The sequence below is a fragment of the Lissotriton vulgaris genome, chromosome 4_1 (assembly GCF_964263255.1).
Source record: "Lissotriton vulgaris chromosome 4_1, aLisVul1.2, whole genome shotgun sequence".
Taxonomy (NCBI): domain Eukaryota; kingdom Metazoa; phylum Chordata; class Amphibia; order Caudata; family Salamandridae; genus Lissotriton; species Lissotriton vulgaris.
This window is the reverse complement of record NC_141691.1, coordinates 2,022,864,989-2,022,881,312: the sequence shown is the minus strand read 5'-3', so window position 1 is coordinate 2,022,881,312 and position 16,324 is coordinate 2,022,864,989. Positions and strand designations below refer to the sequence as shown.

The 16,324-nt window shown below is 47.8% G+C and overlaps 1 long non-coding RNA gene across 1 annotated transcript in view; it reads right to left on the bottom strand.

Moving 5' to 3' along the window:
* Positions 1–7,876: 7,876 nt before the first annotated feature.
* LOC147724905 (uncharacterized) overlaps positions 7,877–16,324 on the bottom strand; it is a 208,041-nt gene continuing 199,593 nt past the window's right edge. The window contains exon 5 of the long non-coding RNA XR_015310116.1: positions 7,877–7,909. This is a non-coding gene — a long non-coding RNA (uncharacterized LOC147724905). The remainder of the gene's footprint in view (positions 7,910–16,324) is intronic.

The following is a 16,324-nucleotide window of genomic DNA, read 5'->3' as shown; positions in this document are numbered from 1 at the left end:
ACTGAGGAGAAAATAATCTATTCTTGGTTTATGATTGTACTAGCAGCCAGTCCCAACGTTGTTCAGGAGGAATTAGGCTTCAGGGCTCCCGCCCGGACGTTATCCTTGGGTCCCCCGGAGCCTTCCTCCATATATTGCAGTATTAAACCTCTATGTTTACTTTGTACGCCTGTTGTACCCTGCACACGTCACTTTTTCCTCCCATACCTCTATGTTTACTTTCTACGCTTTTGTAACCTGCACACGTAACCTTTTCCTCCTGTAATGCACCATTTGGCTCACTTTTGTAATGCTCCGTATGCTTCCTCTTGCTCACGATGTACGCTTTTGTAACCTGCAGACGTAACTTTTTCCTCCTGTAATGCACCGTTTGGCTCACTTTTGTAATGCTCCGTTTGCTTCCTCTTGATCATGATTGTCATTTTTGCTTCATGTTTCCGCCGCTCACCGCTCCTAACTAAATAAATAAATAACCTACCTCATCCGCCGCTCACCGCTCCTCCCCGCCTGTCCGCCACTCCTCACCGCCTGTCCGCCGCTCCTCCCTGCGCCATGTCCACCGGTCCTCCTCGCGCTCGTGGACGCCGCTCCTCCCCGCGCTCCTCACGTCAGCACGCATGTTGCGGCCGGCGCTTCTTCCAAGGGACTACTTTTTTTTCGGTAAATTTTTTAAATAACGTATATTTATTACGTTTATATAGCCTATGTCCATCTGCACACCCTGACGATTACAACGATGTATCCAGGACCCCATTGAAATCCCCATCCATGATCAATGGGTCTGTATAATTTAAAAGTTCCTATAATAAATAGCTAAAAGGCCCTGTATCGTCAATATTCGTACCTTAGTAACCTACCACTGTGAACTTAACTGTGTAGCACTTGATTTTTGCAATCGTCCATCTCCCCATCTTATCCACTCCAGAGGATTCAAGAGGGATGGCCGAGTTTTTCTTTACAATTATAGCATCACCATTAGTTTTGTGCTTCTGTATTGTACAGACTACATTTTGAACCCAGCTCCTCGTTTTGAAAATTGTTTTCAACTCATCCTCAATTAAGTGCGTCTCCTGTAGGACAAGAATCTGCTCTGGCGTGTCTTTTAAATATTTGAATATTTTTCCCTTTCTGTATTTTGTCCTTAAACCATTAAGATTCCAGGAGAGCACCTTCAACTTAAAATTCTGCTCAGCCATAAGATAGACTGCTTCTTTGAATCCTGCTCCAACCAAATCTTTTAAACACAACTAATTGGCTATTCGGACCAAACTTTTTTATTTTTATTTCCTCCCTCTGCTCCCCACCCTGTGCTCTCCCCCACCACCACCCCTCCTCCCACCCTGTGAAACCCCCCCGCCCCCTAGAAGAACCCCTCTCTTCCTTCTTCATGGCCACTACCTTGGCCTATGGGTCACCTATTCCATAGGACAGGAACACATTTCTATTCACTTAAGTTTCTACTATTAAGAACATCTATACCCTGAATATTTTCATTAATTTTATATTTATTCTCCCTCTGAGATAGACTGCAGAAAAAACTCGGCCTCTTCTACTCTCCTAAACACTTTCATACTGTTATTATGCATTATTTTCAGAGATGCTGGGAATTTTAATTGTGCAGTGGCCCACAGTTTTTTAAATGGTTCCAGTAATACATTCTGCCTTTAGGAAATCTTTGAAGACCTGGCTTTTCTCTTGCTCCAGTCAATCAATCAATCAATCAATCACAGCATTTATATAGCGCACTACTCACCCGGAGGGTCTCAAGGCGCTAGGGGAGGGGGGGTCCGCTACTGCTCGAACAGCCAGGTCTTGAGTCCTCATCTTCCTTAAACCTTGAGCTTTAGTAATCTATGAACTTTGATATATTGACCCTGTCTGCAGCGCCTTGATGCCTTCGGGCTAAATTTGCGCTTTAAAAGTTTTATATTAATGTATTCATTCATCTAGACACTGACATCCAACGTGACCCAGCTCATACACTGATCCTGGTCTACCTCAGCGTCACTTGGTTCTCACAGCTGCAACAACAAGGTCACTGTCTTTACTCCTGAGACTCTCAACATTGGTGGGCATTTCGCTTCCATGCCTCTTAGTCCCTTCTGAGTGGCATAGACTCTGTCCCCTCTGATTGCAGGTTCCTCTCTTCATGAACCCACTCTTGGATTTCACCGGACTACATCACAGGCTTTTCCAGAGATATCTTCAAAAAGTCTTCCATGGTCGTCTGCGGCAGGTTCTGCCGTCCATTCACCCCTATGCATCTGGCTTCTCTGGTACAGGAACCTAGTTCCTGGGACATCCAACTGTGGGGTGCTCTCCAAACATCTGTCCCCCAAAGGGTTTCTTCTGGATCCTCTGGGAAGGGTCCTTCTTCTTTAAAACTGCAACCGCAACTTCTCCTTTTGACTTCCAACAGGCATGTGGCTGTGTTTCCACTCTGCACACAGCCTCAAAGGGGTTTCTGGATACGTACCTTGGGTGGATTCTGGTTTCCCCAGTTCCTATGGGAATCCTGCTCCAAATCCCAGTCTCTTTTGCAGTTCACATTCCACTTTCTTAGTATGTCGTTTGGTCTCCCCCTAGAGTCCAGTGTATATTTGTGCTACTTACCTGATTATTTTGAAGTCTTCTTGTGTGTACTGATGATATCACCAGGTAGGAGATATAGCAATGTGTTAGTGGTTGTATTGTGTAATAAATACACTGATTTCTATAAAACACTGTGTGATACTTTTTCATCTAATCTACACTGTTGCTTAAATGTGGTAAAATTAGCTGCTTTATACTCTTTCAAGATAAGCCTGAAGACAGCTCTCCACAGCTACCACTTTGAGAGTGGATTAGTGCAAGATGTTTCACTCCTGAGAGTGTACATCATATACTAAGCCAGCCTATGACAACCTATCTTCCAAATGTGGTGGACAGCCATCTTTGAAGAAAGTGCTCAATCCCACCACCCCAATAGTTGGCAGTGGCTGCTGAAGTCAAACTTAAGTGGTTTGTTGGCTGTTTCAGCTAGAGAAGAGGAGTTGGAATACTGGTGCCCTTACTGATCAATGTTATGCCTGTTGGTTTAGCATCTGCAATCCTAAAAGGATTTGGCTGAATCATTTTATGGGAATTTTGCCTCCACCTGTACACCAGCCCTGTGTAACAGCTATTATATTTCCAGAACTCGTGCAGAAATTGTTTGCCAAGGGTCAACAGCCCCAAATAATGCGCCTTAACTTTACTCCCATAAAGCATTTCATAGTAGAGTCCACATTTTCCCCAAAGAGGCAAGACCCAGTAAAGAGCATTTCAATTATCAAAGCTGTATATCGCCACAGAATAAATTCACCTCATCCAGGCATATCTTTGAAGGCCCACACTGGTGCCCAAGTGTCCCGACAATGCTATCAGCAGTATCCATACTGGGACAGATAACATACTTCGCAGGGTCCTAGCCATCATGTATGGTCTGAATCAGAGAAGGCCTAACGTCATCTGGGACTACTGGCCAAATCATGATGGCCCTGTCCCAAAGGGCATGTGTGTATCGGCACAATAGTCAGACTATGTGTAAATACCGCAATGCCAAGCACACAGAAAAAAACAAATCTGCCACTGGCATCAATATTTCTGGGTTTCCTGGTCAAAGGATTGGTAGGAAACTAATTAGGGTTCACCTTATTCCTCGAGACCTGTACAATAAGGCTTTGTGAAAGAAATCTGCATCACTAAGTGCTGGTTTATGATGTCTGGTCACCTACCTGCTAACAGACATGTAAAAACAGTTTCAACCAAGAAATCAGAGATTCAGTGAGGAGGTCTTTAAATGGGCACAAGAAGTTGCCAGCTTTGGCTGTAGATTTTGCACTCTGAACTGGCACATGATCAGAATCTGAGCCAAAAAGGTAATGATGTCTTTGCTAATAGCTGTGTCATGAGTGCAGAAAGAAAGGAATTGACTTCAGAATGAATAGGTGGTACTTATATGGGGCTCTGCTTCAATCACTTTCGAGGTTTTACAGTGCCAGCATGGGGCTCCACAACACCACCTAGTGGTGAGCAGGAGCACTGCTACAAAGTTTTCTATAACCAGTTTTTGCTCTAGGGTGTTATTCTAAGGCAGGAAGTCTGAAGCTGGAAGTATCCATCAGATTCACTTTTACATTAGCCTTCCTTCATTTTGACACTAATCTCAGTCCCAACCACAATAGACTTCTTTCGTCCACAGTAAACTAAGAAGTAGTTCCACTGGGCATTAGGTGTAACTAGATACACACCTGCTCAGGGCCAGGAAACCTTCCCAGGTGATAATACACTGTACAAATCTACACACAGGGTATGCATTCAAAGCATACAAATCAAATAGAGATGGTCACAAATTACTGTGGTGACATACAGGTCATTAAGTTCCATTCCGCAGCCAATGAACCACTTTCAGAGGAGAACATTGGTTCTGCTCCCCTAGGAGAGGATCACCTACTAAATTCAGAATGTCCCGCTATGCACGTGGTATCACTGTAACCTACTATGGAGACGCTGCTGCAATGGCTTCACTAAGGTATTGATCTGTGACTGAGCGGCTGCAATGTTTGATGCCCCTACTTGGCAAACTATTTTGTTCTACAAGAACAAACTCACAAAGTAGCAAATGCACGGAGTCAAAGGGAGTTTTCTCCCTCTACATCGAACATTGAGCTATTTCTACTAGTTTTTATGTATGTGTTACTCACATGCATCTATCCTTTGTATAACTACCCTGATGGAATGTAAAGCGCTCTGATATCCGCAAAGATCTTGTTTGCGCTCTATAAAAGGTTCAAAATTAAAAAATAAATAAATAAAATAAAATAGGGATTGCTTTGTCGGTTTAGTGGTCCTGGGTGTTAAAAATGAGTGGCGTGGCAGCCATCCTGCTCTAATTAAGGAGGTGCGAGCATGCAAGGACTCCCTACAGTCCTGTGGTGGACCAATGATTGAGTCAAGAGTTTACACCAGCCCAGCTACCAGAGACTCCACCCATACAAAGTCAGGTCCTCCTTTATTACTTTGGCATAGGGCAGCACTGCAAGTCTTTCGGTGTTGCCCTGCATCTAAAGAAAAAGGCAGGAATGTGCCATATTAATGAAATACAGCGCAATTCTTTCCTCTATGCCAACATAGAAATTGGTGCTTAGGGCCAATGTAGGCACCCTTACACCATCGTGACACCGTCCAGCACAACAACAATCAATGGAGGTGTCTTCCTCTTCCTACATGTGCTGCAAGATGCAGCACACAAAGAAATGTGAAAAATTTAGGAGAAATTAAGTTATTTCTTCTCGTTACACCTCCCCTGGGGAGGCGCACCATTTTGAGACATTCCCAGGTTTGTAGATCCTTCTATATCTCGAAATGGGTCGAAACCCATGGGTGTTGCATGGGAAAGCCTACAGCAATGCCCATGGAATGCCTCATTTATGCAGAGCAAGGTAGCGCAGCACTTTGCGCAGCTTTGCCCTACCCCACATCTATGAGTCCATGCAAAGCCAGGCAGAGTCGCTTTGTGTTGCCTCATAAATATGATTGAGGCATGCACCACCGGAGCGTCATAAAAAGTGGTGCTCCGGCGGCGCAAGCCCCTACTAAATTAGGCCACCAGTTCTAGTCAAATGGAGCAGCAATAGGGAAAATCACCAGAACTCAGAGGAGACTCCCAGCACACAAGGCATGTAAGAACATTATGTACTATGGCGGCCTCGGAGTAAGTAGGGTTCAAAGCATCTTAGCCTCACTGGTTGAAGTTTGGGTCATTTCCAAGGTTTAAGACCAAAAATTAAGCAGGGAGCCAACAGCCTTAAGTTGTTTGATACCACACTTTAAACCGAAGCACGAAAAGTAGTATTTGAAGTTCCAGCTGGAACAAGCAAGAAAACTACCAAAAAAGGAAAGACACCAAAAACAACACAAAATGTTCCTGAATAACTACAGCAAGCAGAGCTCTAACTACACCCTGCCCTCTACATTTCCAGAACTGATGCAGAAATGGTATGCCACGGGTCAACAACAGCGCCAAAGAACGTGCCTTAGCCCTTCTGCCTGTAAAGCGTTTCAAAGAGGAGTCCACCTTATCTCCAATTAGGCAAGACCCATAAAAGAGCTTGTCAATTACCACAGCCTGTATATTGCCAGAGAATCTATGGACCTCATCCAGGCATGTCTTTGAAGGCCAACACTGGTGGCCGAGGGTCCCGCCAATGCACATCGGTATCCAAACCGGCACGGATAAAATAATTGGCAGAGTCTGCACTCCTTTTAAATTTCAACCACAAACACTTTAAGCCAAAGTACGAAAAGAAGTGTTTGAAGCTCCAGCTGGAACAAGCAAGAAAACTACCAACAATGAAAGACACGAGAAACAAGACCATATGTTCCTGTATAAATGTTGCAGCAAGCAGAGAAGAGCAGACCAGCTCACACCTTACAAGCTTCACTTTGTATTCATGGAGTGCAAAACATATGTGTGGTGCAGAGAGCAAAATCCCAGGACTGGTACTTCATTTCTGCTTTATTTTGTATGCTATTCCCTAAGTGGTGTGTTAGACGGATGTATTTTGTTACTACGCATGCTTTTACAACGCATGCCTTTACCACACAACTTTTACAACGCAAGTCGTTACAACGACTTGCGTTGGGGGGTTCTGGATAGTGAATAGTTTAATTTACTATTCCAACTCCAGTCCCCGTGGATAGTAGGGAAGGTTTTAGATAGTAAATTAAAACTTCCCTATCCGACAGCGCCCCCCAGCGCAAGTCGTTGTAACGACTTGCGTTGTAAAAGTTGCATGGTAAAGGTAGTGCGTGGTAAAAGTTGGGTTGTAAACGCTGTTCCCTGTGTTATGTACATATTTTCAGGGCTTTAAGTGGGCCGGGTCTCACCGGAGCTGAGCATCAGCTCGTTTTTAAAGGGGGCCTCAAAATGGGTGTCTATCGGGCTCTGTTTTTTTGCCCTGGCACAGACTACAGTGACAGCAGGCACATCTATATGCGCAGCTCACACTGCTCACTTCTCAGTAGTGGAGATGTTATGGTATGAGATCATGCCTGGCGAGCGTTGTACGGGAAGGGAAATCCTTTAACCTCTTCTATGCTCATGACGAGCTCAGCTCGTCATGAGGCACGGTTGAGCTGCACTCATGACGAGCTCAGCTCGTCATGACCATTGGAACATTCGCACGCGGGGATAATTACCCCGCAGTGCTGAACGTTCGAAAACGGGTGTGGTTGTGACTAGCTCCGCTCGTCACAAGCACAGTGGCACCGCGCGCGGCCACCTCCTCCTCCCCCCCCCCCCCCCGTAGCGAAGCAGTTAAAGAATCCTTTTCTCTCTGAATTTCACTTCTATTTTTGACATGCAGGAGCAGCAAAATCGTCACCAGGGCTTTAAGTGGGCAGGTTGCTGGCGGTGCTAGCAGTTCCTAAATTCAGATGCTGAGATGGGCCTTCTATCGGGCTCTCCATTTTTACACTCGTGTAGAAAAAAATCTCAAATCTGCAGCAGTACCACTGCTAAGCCTTTGATGTAACTTCAAAGAGACTTGTTTATTTCTTTCACAATCTCATTACAGTGCTGAAGCATTTTCAGTATTATATGCAAGGAAGCCATAGTTGCTGCTTATTTTTCTTATGCAACTAACAACCATTGACAAAGCCAATAATCCTGATTTGTTGTAGGTAAAATGTTACTTGTTGAATGATATATCTGGATGCCACTATATGCTAAGCACAGATTTTTAGCTTCGGTGTTTTTAAGCTATGCCCTTAATTACATCAGCCACACCCCTTAAAGCCCTACATTTTACTGCAGGGGACCAGAACCATTATTGAAACAGGGCAGTGTACTTACCTGGTTCTGGACTTTCACCAGCCTTGGCAGAATCTGTTGAGAGTAAATAAAAAGTTAAAAAGTAATACTTCATATTACAAACAAAATACAAAATACAAAATACATCCTTCTGCAAACATTTTCTTAAATGCAACACAAATCCTAGCTAGCCCTTAGCCGGACTGTCTGAGACCCGTACAATAAACTTTCATGGCCTTGGAATCAATGGATTTAAAGCAAGAAACAATGGGTTACTTACTTCTGGTAAGGCTATTTCCGGTCGATACTCTAACTGCAGATTTGTTACTTTGTGATTCCTCACCTTGTGAATCTCCCTAAACACTAAACTGGATCCAGAGACTGATGTATAGCTACAGGTGGAGCTATTGGCCATTGTTGCAACTTCAACTCACCTCTGGACATGACAACACAAAGCTGCATAAAAGTGCCATGGCAGTATGCTGACTAGAGGTAAACCATTATTTCTTTCCTTGCCAAAGACATGGAACATAGCAGACAAATGTAATGGTAGCTGTCTGTCTGCTAAGTTTTACGAAGAACCTTATTAAATCCTGAAAATCTGTGCCGCATAAAGGGGAGGCGGGAGGATGATGAGGAATCTGCAGGTAGATTAACCCTGAAGGTAAGTAACTTTAGCTGCTGGATACTTCTAACCACAAATTTTTCTATTTGCGAATTAAAGTCCGAGCAATGCCCATTCCAAGGATTCAAGCAAGCCGGGCTGAAGACGGCTGGAATGCCAGAAACCAGAGCTTGTTTCCAGTCCAGGGAAGGCATGGCTTGGCAGTTCGGGAATGACTGTTCCCATGAGGCACAGGGTCAGACTGATTTGCATATAGCCATGTCTGAACTGGGGTGGCAGAGTGGGCTAAAGAACGGTGATGGATTAAACTCAGATCTTTTGACTGGGTGTGAGTGTTTGATTGGTTCAGATGCTCCGTCCATTACCATCCCCATTTGTACCGCTTTTGGCCGCCATAAGTGTGACAGGGTATGCTCAGGCGTGAGTCCCTTGCTCACTTTGCCACTTGATTCAAGCAAGCCGGGCTGAAGGAGGCTAGAATGCCAGAAACCAGTCCTCGGAAGCTTGTTTCCGGTCCAGGGAAGGCATGGCATGGCAGTTCGGGCTGGACTGTTCCCATGAGGAACAGGGTCAGACTGATTTGCATATAGCCATGTCTGAACTGGGGTGGCAGAGTGGGCTAAAGAATGGTGATATATTAAACCCAGATCTTTTGACTGGGTGTGAGTGTTTGATTGGTTCAGATGCTCCGTCCAGCACCACCCCTTTTGTACCGCTTTTGGCCGCCATAAGTGTGGCAGGGTATGCTCAGACGTGAGTCCCTTGCTCACTTTGCCACTGGATTCAAGCAAGCCGGGCTGAAGACGGCTGGAACGCCAGAAACCGGTCCTCGGAAGCTTGTTTCCGGTCCAGGGAAGGCATGGCTTGGCAGTTCGGGCTGGACTGTTTCCATGAGGTACAGGGTCAGACAGATTTGCATATAGCCATGTCTGAACTGGGGTGGCAGAGTGGGCTAAAGAACGGTGATGGATTAAACCCAGATCTTTTGACTGGGTGTGAGTGTTTGATTGGTTCACATGCTCCGTCCATTACCACCCCCTTTTGTACCGCTTTTGGCCGCCATAAGTGGGCAGGGTATGCTCAGACGTGAGTCCCTTGCTCACTTTGCCACTGGATTCAAGCTAGCCGGGCTGAAGACGGCTGGAATGCCAGAAACCGGTCCTCGTAAGCTTGTTTCCGGTCCAGGGAAGGCATGGCTTGGCAGTTCGAGCTGGACTGTTCTCATGAGGCACAGGGTCAGACTGATTTGATTATAGCCATGTCTGAACTGGGGTGGCAGAGTGGGCTAAAGAACGGTGATATATTAAACCCAGATATTTTGACTGGGTGTGAGTGTTTGATTGGTTCAGATGCTCCGTACATCACCACCCCTTTTGTACCGCTTTTGGCCACCATAAGTGTGGCAGGGTATGCTCAGACGTGAGTCCCTTGCTCACTTTGCCACTGGATTCAAGCAAGCCGGGCTGAAGACGGCTGGAACGCCAGAAACCGGTCCTCGGAAGCTTGTTTCCGGTGCAGGGAAGGCATGGCTTGGCAGTTCGGGCTGGACTGTTTCCATGAGGTACAGGGTCAGACAGATTTGCATATAGCCATGTCTGAACTGGGGTGGCAGAGTGGGCTAAAGAACGGTGATGGATTAAACCCAGATCTTTTGACTGGGTGTGAGTGTTTGATTGGTTCAGATGCTCCGTCCATTACCACCCCCTTTTGTACCGCTTTTGGCCGCCATAAGTGGGCAGGGTATGCTCAGACGTGAGTCCCTTGTCCACTTTGCCACTGGATTCAAGCTAGCCGGGCTGAAGACGGCTGGAATGCCAGAAACCGGTCCTGGTAAGCTTGTTTCCGGTCCAGGGAAGGCATGGCTTGGCAGTTCGAGCTGGACTGTTCCCATGAGGCACAGGGTCAGACTGATTTGATTATAGCCATGTCTGAACAGGGGTGGCAGAGTGGGCTAAAGAACGGTGATATATTAAACCCAGATATTTTGACTGGGTGTGAGTGTTTGATTGGTTCAGATGCTCCGTACATCACCACCCCTTTTGTACCGCTTTTGGCCACCATAAGTGTGGCAGGGTATGCTCAGACGTGAGTCCCTTGCTCACTTTGCCACTGGATTCAAGCAAGGTGGGCTGAAGACGGCTGGAATGCCAGAAACCGGTCCTCGGAAGCTTGTTTCCGGTCCAGGGAAGGCATGGCTTGGCAGTTCGGGCTGGACTGTTTCCATGAGGTACAGGGTTAGACTGATTTTCATATAGCCATGTCTGAACTGGGGTGGCAGAGTGGGCTAAAGAACGGTGATGGAATAAACCCCGATCTTTTGACTGGGTGTGAGTGTTTGATTGGTTCAGATGCTCCGTCCATTACCACTCCTTTTGTACCGCTTTTGGCCGCCATAAGGGTGGCAGGGTATGCTCAGACGTGAGTCCCTTGCTCACTTTGCCACTGGATTCAAGCTAGCCCGGCTGAAGACGGCTGTAATGCCAGAAACCGGTCCTTGGAAGCTTGTTTCCGGTCCAGGGAAGGCATGGCTTGGCAGTTCGGGCTGGACTGTTCCCATGAGGCCCAGGGTCAGACTGATTTGCATATAGCCATGTCTGAACTGCGGTGGCAGAGTGGGCTAAAGAACGGTGATGGATTAAACCCAGATCTTTTGACTAGGTGTGAGTGTTTGATTGGTTCAGATGCTCCGTCCATTACCACCCCCTTTTGTACCGCTTTTGGCCGCCATAAGTGTGGCAGGGTATGCTCAGACGTGAGTCCCTTGCTCACTTTGCCACTGGATTCAAGCAAGCCAGGCTGAAGATGGCTGGAATGCCAGAAACTGGTCCTCTGAAGCTTGTTTCCTGTCCAGGGAAGTCATGGCTTGGCAGTTTGGGCTGGACTGTTCCCATGAGGCACAGGGTCAGACTGATTTGCATATAGCCATGTCTGAACTGGGGTGGCAGAGTAGGCTAAAGAACGGTGATGGATTAAACCCAGATCTTTTGACTGGGTGTGAGTGTTTGATTGGTTCAGATGCTCGTCCAGCACCACCCCTTTTGTACCGCTTTTGGCCGCCATAAGTGTGGCAGGGTATGCTCAGACGTGAGTCCCTTGCTCACTTTGCCACTGGATTCAAGCAAGCCGGGCTGAAGACGGCTGGAATGCCAGAAACCGGTCCTCGGAAGCTTGTTTCCGGTCCAGGGAAGGCATGGCTTGGCAGTTCGGGCTGGACTGTTCCCATGAGGCACAGGGTCAGACTGATTTGCATATAGCCATGTCTGAACTGGGGTGGCAGAGTGGGCTAAAGAACGGTGATGGATTAAACCCAGATCCTTTGACTGGGTGTGAGTGTTTGATTGGTTCAGATGCTCCGTCCATTACACCCCCTTTTGTACCACTTTTGGCCACCATAAGTGTGGCAGGGTATGCTCAGACGTGAGTCCCTTACTCACTTTGCCACTGGATTCAAGCAAGCCGGGCTGAAGACGGCTGGAATGCCAGAAACCAGTCCTCGGAGGCTTGTTTCCAGTCCAAGGAAGGCATGGCTTGGCAGTTCGGGCTGGACTGTTCCCATGAGGAACAGGGTCAGACTGATTTGCATAAAGCCATGTCTGAATTGGGGTGGCAGAGTGAGCTAAAGAACGGTGATGGATTAAACCCAGATCTTTTGACTGGGTGTGAATGTTTGATTGGTTCAGATGCTCCGTCCATTACCACCCCCTTTTGTACCGCTTTTGGCCGCCATAAGTCTGGCAGGGTATGCTCAGACGCGAGTCCCTTGCTCACTTTGCTACTGGATTCGAACAAGCCGGGCTGAAGACGGCTGGAATGCCAGAAACCGGTCCTCGGAAGCTTGTTTCCGGTCCAGGGAAGGCATGGCTTGGCAGTTCGGGCTGGACTGTTCCCATGAGGCAAAGGGTCAGACTGATTTGCATATAGCTATGTCTGAACGGGGGTGGCAGAGTGGGCTAAAGAACGGTGATGGATTAAACCCAGATATTTTGACTGGGTGTGAGTGTTTGATTGGTTCAGATGCTCTGTCCATTACCACCCCCTTTTGTACCTTTTTTGGCCGCCATAAGTGTGGCAGGGTATGCTCAGACGTGAGTCCCTTGCTCACTTTGCCACTGGATTCAAGCTAGCCACGCTGAAGACGGCTGGAATGCCAGTAACCGGTCCTCGGAAGCTTGTTTCCGGTCCGGGGAAGGCATGGCTTGGCAGTTCTGGCTGGACTGTTCCCATGAGGGACAGGGTCAGACTGATTTGCATATAGCCATGTCTGAACTGGGGTGACAGAGTTGGCTCAAGAACGGTAATGGATTAAACCCAGATCTTTTGACTAGGTGTGAGTGTTTGATTGGTTCAGATGCTCCGTCCATTACCACTCCTTTTGTACCGCTTTTGGCCGCCATAAGGGTGGCAGGGTATGCTCAGACGTGAGTCCCTTGCTCACTTTGCCACTGGATTCAAGCTAGCCCGGCTGAAGACGGCTGTAATGCCAGAAACCGGTCCTTGGAAGCTTGTTTCCGGTCCAGGGAAGGCATGGCTTGGCAGTTCGGGCTGGACTGTTCCCATGAGGCCCAGGGTCAGACTGATTTGCATATAGCCATGTCTGAACTGCGGTGGCAGAGTGGGCTAAAGAACGGTGATGGATTAAACCCAGATCTTTTGACTAGGTGTGAGTGTTTGATTGGTTCAGATGCTCCGTCCATTACCACCCCCTTATGTACCGCTTTTGGCCGCCATAAGTGTGGCAGGGTATGCTCAGACGTGAGTCCCTTGCTCACTTTGCCACTGGATTCAACCAAGCCAGGCTGAAGATGGCTGGAATGCCAGAAACCGGTCCTCTGAAGCTTGTTTCCTGTCCAGGGAAGGCATGGCTTGGCAGTTTGGGCTGGACTGTTCCCATGAGGCACAGGGTCAGACTGATTTGCATATAGCCATGTCTGAACTGGGGTGGCAGAGTGGGCTAAAGAACGGTGATGGATTAAACCCAGATCCTTTGACTGGGTGTGAGTGTTTGATTGGTTCAGATGCTCCGTCCATTACACCCCCTTTTGTACCGCTTTTGGCCGCCATAAGTCTGGCAGGGTATGCTCAGACGCGAGTCCCTTACTCACTTTGCCACTGGATTCAAGCAAGCCGGGCTGAAGATGGCTGGAATGCCAGAAACCGGTCCTCTGAAGCTTGTTTCCTGTCCAGGGAAGGCATGGCTTGGCAGTTTGGGCTGGACTGTTCCCATGAGGCACAGGGTCAGACTGATTTGCATATAGCCATGTCTGAACTGGGGTGGCAGAGTGGGCTAAAGAACGGTGATGGATTAAACCCAGATCCTTTGACTGGGTGTGAGTGTTTGATTGGTTCAGATGCTCCGTCCATTACCACCCCCTTTTGTACCGCTTTTGGCCGCCATAAGTCTGGCAGGGTATGCTCAGACGCGAGTCCCTTGCTCACTTTGCCACTGGATTCGAACAAGCCGGGCTGAAGACGGCTGGAATGCCAGAAACTGGTCCTCGGAAGCTTGTTTCCGGTCCAGGAAAGGCATGGCTTGGCAGTTCGGGCTGGACTGTTTCTATGAGGCCGAGGGTCAGACTGATTTGCATATAGACATGTCTGAACTGGGGTGGCAGAGTGGGCTAAAGAACGGTGATGGATTAAACCCCGATCTTTTGACTGGGTGTGAGTGTTTGATTGGTTCAGATGCTCCGTCCATTACCACCCCATTTGTACCGCTTTTGGCCGCCATAAGTGTGGCAGGGTATGCTCAGACGTGAGTCCCTTGCTCACTTTGCCACTGGATTCAAGCAAGCCAGGCTGAAGACGGCTGGAATGCCAAAAACCGGTCCTCTGAAGCTTGTTTTCGGTCCAGGGAAGGCATGGCTTGGCAGTTCGGGCAGGACTGTTCCCATAAGGCACAGGGTCAGACTGATTTGCATATAGCCATGTCTGAACTGGGGTGGCAGAGTGGGCTAAAGAACGGTGATGGATTAAACTGAGATCTTTTGACTGGGTGTGAGTGTTTGATTGGTTCAGATCCTCCGTCCATTACCACCCCCTTTTGTACCGCTTTTGGCCGCCATAAGTGTGGCAGGGTATGCTCAGATGTGAGTCCCTTGCTCAATTTGCCACTGGATTCAAGCAAGTCGGGCTGAAGACGGCTGGAATGCCACAAACCAGTCCTCGGAAGCTTGTTTCCGGTCCAGTGAAGGCATGGCTTGGCAGTTCGGGCTGGACTGTTCCCATGAGGCACAAGGTCAGACTGATTTGCATATAGCCATGTCTGAACTGGGGTGGCAGAGTGGGCTAAAGAATGGTGATGGATTAAACCCAGATCTTTTGACTAGGTGTCTAGATAGGGAGCAAAATCAGGGGTAGCAGTGCGTTGCAAACTATATAAGTCTGATTAGTAAGCGGCAAATGTGTTTAATACATCAAGACTATCTCTGTAGCTTATCCCTGCACAATATATCACATCTAAGACATAGCTGGAAAAGGGAGGTTGCGTAATAGTAGTCACCAATGCTCGGCCGGTTCTCTTGCCCTCACCGTAGCACCGAGCAATAAAAAACCTGCCCCTGAACTTCACCTCCCGGTCTGCAGTATCAGTATAGTCTGTGAGCTTTTCACGGAGCTTAGCCATCCGGGTACCTAAATTAGCAGTCCACATGTCCGATTCAAGCTGTTTGATCTCGATCTCTAGGTGACGCAAGTTTCTCCTGATATCGCGGAGCACTCCAAAGCTTTTGGACATGCATATGCCCCTGACAGTGATTTTAGACGCCTCCCACAGCGTGCCCACCTGGTCAACCATGCCCTTGTTTCTGGTTAAAAAAATCAGTAATTTCTTCCCCTAGATCAGCTTGAAAGACTTTGTCCAACAGCGTTTCCCGCACTAGTCTTCATCAGCATGGGGTAGTATTGGAATTAGGGGGGGTTATTTCTAGGTACACCCGTGTATGGTCAGAGTGTGTGCGAGCTAAGTGTTTAACAGATTGAATCCAGGGGGAAACACCACATGAACAGACCCAGTAATCCTCCCATTGCCCGCTCTCCTTGCACTACCGCTCATCACAAAGAGACCTCCCCTCTTGCAGACTTCACCCCTCAACCAGCCTGGGTCTACACCCTCTCTCCCCTCCCACTGTCCAATCCTCCGCCTACCCTCCACATGATACATAATCCACATTCATAGCCTGCTGCAAAGCTCAAGGAAATAAACCAAGTACTTCCATCTCTCAAAATTGGCATTCAAAAACTCATTGAGTCAACTGAAGAGCTGACACTTGATCTCTTCTCCAACAAGATCGCTCAGGAGACCCCGCATAGGATTCTGTTGAAACCCCCAGTCCAGAACTGGAATATCAACCCCTATCCTAATGCCCCAGCTAGAACCTCCAGGACCATGAATCCTCTCTCAGTACCAGATATTCTCGCAAGCCAGAACTGGACCACCACCCCTACCCGAATTCCCCATCTAAACCCTCCAGGTCCTTGAATCCTTTTTCTGAACTAGATGTTGTCTCCCTACTCCGATCGTTCACCTCTCCACACTCCTTCACCTCAGTCCCCTCTAGATCAGCACAAGCAGCCCCACTACCTGCCCCCGGCTCGAACCGTCCTAAGCAATGCTTCTCGTAACCCATCCAAAGCATCACACCCAACCGTTAAAGAGCACCCAGACTCAACACTAATGCCCTAAACACTACTAATCTCATGCACATCCACTTCACACACCGACCACTCACTGACAGCCTGTACAAACCGCACCTGAACTGCATGTTACTTAACTGCAGATCAGCGGTTAAACATGCTGCAGACCTTGCAGATCTCATTCTTGCCCAAGAAGTGGACCTCCTTGTCCTCACAGAAACCTGGCTCAATGA